Source organism: Bos indicus, chromosome 5 (genome assembly GCF_029378745.1).
Source record: "Bos indicus isolate NIAB-ARS_2022 breed Sahiwal x Tharparkar chromosome 5, NIAB-ARS_B.indTharparkar_mat_pri_1.0, whole genome shotgun sequence".
In the NCBI taxonomy this organism is placed as follows: domain Eukaryota; kingdom Metazoa; phylum Chordata; class Mammalia; order Artiodactyla; family Bovidae; genus Bos; species Bos indicus.
In genome coordinates, this window is record NC_091764.1 from 43,470,153 (window position 1) to 43,477,346 (window position 7,194).

Consider the following 7,194-nt stretch of genomic DNA (forward strand, 5'->3'; position numbering starts at 1 on the left):
AAAATTGTGCCAATAGAATACAGGAATCAACTGGAGTAAGCTTCTATTGCTCAAACATGACAGTATTTGAGCTTCAATGAGGATAAGAGGGTTTCCCAGAAGGTGCTAGTGGTAAAAAAATTTGTCTGCCAATGCAGGAGACCTAAGAGACTCAAGTTCGATCCCTGGGTCAGGAAGATCCTCTATAGGAGGGCACAGCAACTCACTCCAATATTCTTACCTGGAGAATCCCACAGGCAGAGGAGCCTGGCAGGCTACAGTCCATAAGGTCGCAAACAGTTGGACACTACTGAAACGACTTAGCACAAGGATAATGATTACAATGGATCAAAGTCCGTTAGATAAGTTTAAATGTGTGATAATGAATAATCATAATGACATTGGGGAAAAAAACAATTGGCCACCTTTTGAGGGTAGTCAGTTCAGTTGCTCAGTGTGTCTGACTCTTTGTGACCCCATGGACTGCAGCATGCCAGGCTTCCCTATCCATCACCAATTCCTGGAGTTTACTCAAACTCATATCCATCGAGTCGGTGATGACATCCAATCATCTCATCCTCTGTCGTCCCCTTCTCCTCCTGCCTTCAATCTTTACTAGCATCAAGGTCTTTTCCAATGACTCAGTTCTTTGCATTAGGTGGCTAAAGTATTGGAGCTTCAGCTTTAGCATCAGTCCCTGCCAATGAATATTCAGAACTGATTTCCTTTAGGATGGACTGGTTGGATCTCCTTGCAGTCCAAGGGACTCTCAAGAGTCTTCTCCAACACCACAGTTCAAAAGCAGCAATTCTTTGGCACTCAGCTTTCTTTATAGTCCAACTCTCACATCCATACATGACTACTGGAAAGACCGTAACTTTGACTAGATGGACCTTTGTTGGCAAAGTAATGTCTCTGCTTTTTAATATGCTATCTAGGTTGGTCAGAGCTTTTCTTCCAAGGAGCAAGCGTCTTTTAGTTTCATGGCTGCAGTCACCATCTGCAGTGATTTTGGAGTGATTTTTGAGGGTAACAGGGAACCAATTCATTTTTTTGAAAAGTAGAGAAAGAAAAGAATCATATATTTAATCTGCCTTTCCTATATAGACTGTACCATGGGGTAGCCAAGTAACATAAAATTATATCAGCAAATAAATGAAAATAAAATGATAAAATTAAAATGTAAGCATTTTTGCAATCTTCAGTGAATTAATGGAGCTAAGCATTAAGCATCAATGGCTTCTAGTATCAAAAAAGTGAGAAAACTGGATGTAGTGTGCTTTCTAACACATTTGATTAGTTGGCTGGATTTCAACTGCTACTTCATAAGAAATAGGAAAGAGGAGAATTTTACCTGCACCATGAGTGTGTAATCAGCAAAATCCAGACTTTGGAATACTCTATAGGTCAAATGGTTTTAGATTCTTCAAAAAATGTATTTTAAGAAAGAGGAATAACGGAGAGTCTGCAGATTAAAAGATTCTTAAAAGACATATTAGGTTTTTTTTTTAATTGAATTTTCTGCAATATTGCTTCTGTATTCTATTTTGGTTTTTGGCCATGAGGCATGTGGGATCTTAGGTCCCCAACCAGGGATCAAACCACACCCTCTGCATTGGAAGGTGAAGTCTTAACCACTAGACTACCAGGGTAGTCCCCATAGACTTTTTAAAAATGGGGCAAGACTAAACTGCAATGCCTAGAGACACTTACATGATTAAATCACAAAGAAATGTAAAAAGCAAACATTGTAAGAGTCATGATGGTGATTATTTTGTAGAAAAGGAATAGCCTTTGGGATGGGCAACATGAAGGGACTTCTGGAGTAGTTGCAAGGTTTCTTTTTCATAATGGGGTGGTGGTTACAGGGGTGTTGGCTTTTAATAATTCACTTTTATACATTTATTTTGTGTCACTTTCTGTATCTGTGCTTTATTTAATAATAAAAAGGTTAAAAAAAAAACATTCTAGAAAAGAAGTTTCTAATTGGCCTAGTATGGTGAACAAGGATATCTGTTGGTTAGGGAAATTACAGTCCCACCATATTGTATTTATAGGATTAAAAGCTATTTCCTAAAAGATACTGGAGTTGCTATAAGGATTGGGGAAAAGCAGCTAGGCAGCCTAAGCCCACTACCTTTTATTACAGTACAGTCACCTCAGAAATAATTCCATATTGCATATTAGCATTTGAACAGGGAAATCAAGATAGATTAGAGTCAGGATAACTCCTGGCTCCTGGTCCCCCAAGTGGTGTAAGCCAGTCATCCCCTCTGACAATTGATTTTCTTATAGGCCCTTGACTTTTTCTTCTCTCTCTCTCTCTTTTTTTTTTTCTTTCCACGGGAAGGTTTTATTACGCACAGAAGGAAAAGGCTCAGTCCTTCTTCGCTACCACTTTCCTCATGGTGGCCAGGACATTGCTCAGCTCCTCATTCTTTCTCTTGGCAGGAACGTGTGTCCCCACCCTGTTCTTGATGAAATTGAGGGCCAACTTGTCCTTGGAGACTTTGAACAGTTCCATGAGCTGCCACTCATCAGGGGCGAAGCCGCACATGTCCTGCACAAACTTGGTGTGTTTGGTGAAGCGGTGGCAGCTATGTCTCAGTTTGCTCACTTCTTGTTCTTGGTCACCTGTGGCCCTTGTTGAGGCCTATGGCCATGGGATGGCACAGAGCCATGGCTGATGCTCTTCAGTGGCTGCCATGGGAAAAGCTACTTTTTCTTTTGTTATATTTGCTTGAAAGAATTTGAACTCAGAATAAGTAGTACTAATTGTCTTTGATAATATCAAAATCAGAAGTCAATACTGAACAAAACAAACCAGGTTTAGACATCAGCTATGTTGGCTAATTAAGGCAGTTGGATACGCAATCATTTGTTCATAAGGTACTCCCAACTTCTGCTGATCATTCATTGCTATTAGACAATGACTATCTGAATAACTATGGATGGTGTTCCTGAGAGCCTGCCTCAGAGTCTCTGACTGAACACATTCATTCATAAACTATTTATGGACTATAAATGGCCAATCAGAACATGAGAAGGTGCTCAACATCATTAACTGTTAGATAAATGCAAATTAAAACAACAATTAGATACCATTTCACACCTACTAGGATGGTTAAAAAAAGACAGATAATAGCAAGCGTCAGTGAGGATGTGAAGAAATCGGAAATCTCATTAATTGTTGGTGAAACTGTAAAATGGTTCAGCCATTTCACAAAAACAGTATGGCAGTCCCTCAGAATGTTCAACACAGAATTTTCATGTGACCCAGCAGTTCCACTCCTTGACATATCCCCAAAAGAATGTATCATATGTATCCACACTAAATCCTATATGTGACTGTTCATAGCAGCATCTTCATAATAGCTCAAAAAGTGGAAAGAACCCAAATGTGCAGCACCTGATGAATGGATAAACAGAATGTGATATATTCATACAATGGAATGTTTTTCAGCCACAGTAAAAGAACGAGACAAGAAAAGGCCACACATTATATGATTCCATTTTTATAAGATGTCCAGAATAGGCAAATCCAGAGAAAAATAAATTAGTGGCTTCCAAGGGTTGCGGGGAGGAAAGAGGATGAAAAGTGTTAATGAGTGAAGGATTTCTTTTTGAGGTGATAAAAATGTTATAAAAATTATGAACTGGCGTGACTATACTAAAAGTGAATTGTGCACTTTAAAACAGTGAATTTTATGGTACATCAATTCTTTCTCAATAAAACTGTTACAAAAAATATTTATTGACTGCTCATTCTGTGCTGGAAAAATCTTCTAAGTTCTGGAAATAATGTAGTGAAGACATCAAAGACCCTGCTCTCAAAAAGCTTTGAATAAAGAGATGGATCTGCTGAGTCCAAACTTATGTCCCTGATAGACTGCACATAGATGAGGGTCCTATCACTTTTTGCCAAGGGAAAAATTTGTCAGGGTAGTTGACCTCAATAGTAATCTTCACTCTACCCTTTTCTGAAGCATTTTCCACTAAAAATATATAAAGAAGAAATTGTCAAAGAAGTAGAAAAGAAGAATAAACTATCACAGATTACAAGAATTTCAAGAAGGTGAGAGTGAAAGAAATCTAATGCTGCAGAAAGGTCAAGAAATATAAGGATCTAAAAATAGGCTTTGGATTTGACAATTAGGATTTCACATGATAATCTCTTAGTACAGTTTCAGCGGAATGGTAGAGGCAGAGCAATTTTGTAATGGTTGTACATAGCCCAGTGCTGGATATAGAGTAGTTGCTAAAGAAATATTTGTTGGATTGAGAATAAGTATGCTGTGAGTTAAGTAAAAAAAAATAAAGACAATGCTTATGACAGGTTTGTATGAGAAGGGAAAATAGGTAGTGGGTGGTGTTTGGGAGAATAAGAGTTAAGGAGTTAATTTTTTAGTATGAGAGAAATTGATTGTAGTCTGAGAATGTGTTGCTAGTAGGGAAGAAAAATTTGAATGTAATGGAAAGAGAGAAAGTAGCAAAGTCTGGAAGAGGTGGGAGGATCCCTCTGAGATTAAATTATTCCTATAGATGCAAGAATATTTTCAGAGATGGGAAAGAAGTTTAAGAAATATTATTTGATGACTTCAAGTTTCTTTATTAAGCAGAACGCTAAGTCATCTTCAAAAAGTGAGGTTAGGTAGTAGAGGACAAAGAAGGGGCCTTGAAGATAGCAGTAAAGATGTGGAGAGAACTACAAAAAGTGGAATATAAATTTGTCCAGGACAGAAGAAAAGATTGCCAAGGCACGTTGATGTTTCACATGTAACTAATAAAATTATTCATAAATGTGCCCAAATGCTTGATAGTTTGAAGTTTTGGGGGGCTTATTTTCTTTAAATGTTTTTCAGCAGTTATTTAACTTCAGAGATAATAAGATAAAGAAGGCAAGTTAGTGCTATCCTTATGGATATTATTATTTTCAGAACTCAATTTAAGATTTCAGTATTTCAGATCGTAAACAATACTTAATATTTTTTTCTTTATAAAATGGTCAAACATAACATGTATAACTCAGAGGTCATCTTGGTTCTCTGGGGCCACCAAAGACATGGATGAGGTTGATTCAATCCATCACTATTCTATGGATTGTAGATGTTCATTTTCCTAGAGTTTTATATGTGTCCCTTGAGGCCTTGAGACCTCAAAATTATTTCTGTCTCTGAGTTCCTGCTTCCATCTACTTAGTCTAGTTTACAAATTATGCATCTTCCTGTTCATGTTACCTGTTTTATGACATGTTAATCCAGCTGTAGACTTTGGTCTTTTCCCCAGTAGCCATTTAAAACATTCAAAGATTTTATATGTAGAGATGACTTTAATGAAGGTGGTAATGTGCAGGGATGCTCATCATTTCACAGTAACAGAAAACAGCCCAACTTGATGTCAGCCTCCTGTATTTTTCTTACTCTTGTGACTTTTCTTGTCCTCTCCTTTAAGGAACACAACTTCAATTTGTCCAACTCTAAAGTGATAGAGTAACTTAGGTCTCCATGTCCCCTACTCCCAAACTCAGTTTTATACATCTTGGCCTATCCAAGGCCGTAAAATGCTCACAGAATAAATGGGCCTTCTTTAGAAGTCTTTTTTTGCATCCCTCACATTAGTATTTAACCAGTTTCATTGGATTCCTTTTTGTATAACTGTCATTGTCTATAAAACATCTCAGGCTTTCAAAGCAGACTATATTTTTCACGAAGGCACCAAAGTCACACATAGCTTCTTCAGTGTTTTAATTTAAGCTGCGATATCATTGAGTTTTGTTTAGTTGCTCAGTCGTGTCTGACTATTTTGTGACCCCTATGGACTGTAGCCCACCAGGCTCCTGTGTCTGTGGGATTTTCCAGGCAAGAATACTGGAGTGGGCTGCCATTTCCTATTCCAGAGTACCTTCCCTACCCAGGGATCAAACCTGCGTCTCCTGCATTGCAGGCGGGTTCTTTATAGCCTGAGCCACCAAGGAAATAGGAGTGTCTAATTGACTATCATGGCACACCATCATTACATATTCTTTAAAATCCCTATGCCAGATTTACTAATCCTCCTTACCAAGAGAGAGAAAAAAACAGAATTTGCTTTGGTAACAGCTATACACCAGTTTTCTTGGATTAATTCAGCTTTCCTCTGATATAGCTAACAAGGTCCTATCTCTTTTCCTGAGGGAGGGTAGTTTTGAGCTGTGTGGGGAATCAAGAATGCTGGACTTTTGTCATTAAACCAACCACTACCTGTTCATATCAGCTAAGTGACATAACTGAATCTAATTGTTTGTTTATTGCCCCCTCACAGGGATGAATAAAGAAGAAAAGGGTACTATTTGAGAACAATTGAGAAATGTAAAGTAAAATCTTTCATATAACTTATGAAAGCAATGAAGTGGCCCAGTGAGTCCAAGGTGGTACTCTCGGGATCCAGAAGGAAGGAAGGTGACAAGTACATAATTACATGCTGTCTTCCCCAGTGGATTGGAATCTAACATACCAACAAGAGTAAACAGGAAGTAGTTAACAGGGCATAAGAAGAAACCCATAATTTGAGCAAGCCAATGTTTTTATTTCAGAGGAAAACACCCTCTTAAGACTTTTCAGATTCAGGGGCTTTTCAGATTTAGGGTGGTTCAGCTGTTACATTAATGCAGTTCTAGCTTAATAAAAAATATTTCACTCTATGACTACAGAATGAGACTAGAAATTGTTACAATAACATTAATGAAAGTAAGACAATAAAATGTCTGAGGCATGAATAGTCTTTTAAAAGCCATTACTAACAGCAGTTATCCACTGCTGTCATATGGAGTTGTAAGGACTAGAGAAAGTGGAGAAATCACCACCTGTATGAGCAGCTTAAGCTTAAGGGGAAAGGGCCAGCTAGAACATTAGAAGATTAAGAAACCTGGGGAGACTGCTCAGCAGGCAATAATACCAATGGCCACACATGCAAGAACATCTTAACTAATACTCCGTGTGTTATTTTGACTCTGTGAATGCCAGTAGCATTGTATTTCTGTTGTGGACACTGTAAATTGTAAACATCGATGATCAGACTTTTTCTAGAACCTTCTGAGGAGTAAGAGAACACTTCAGAAACAGAAGACTGGAATTGATAATTGAAAACAAAAAACAAATGGAATATTGATTGAGCTTGAGATGTGTGGAAGACCAGTTAGTCACAACTGAATTCTGGATAATAATGATAGTAACTACA

The 7,194-nt window shown here is 37.9% G+C and overlaps 1 pseudogene; it reads right to left on the minus strand.

The window, feature by feature from the left end:
• Positions 1 to 2,356: 2,356 nt before the first annotated feature.
• On the minus strand, positions 2,357 to 2,960 carry LOC109558710 (large ribosomal subunit protein eL36-like; annotated as a pseudogene).
• Positions 2,961 to 7,194: the final 4,234 nt, after the last annotated feature.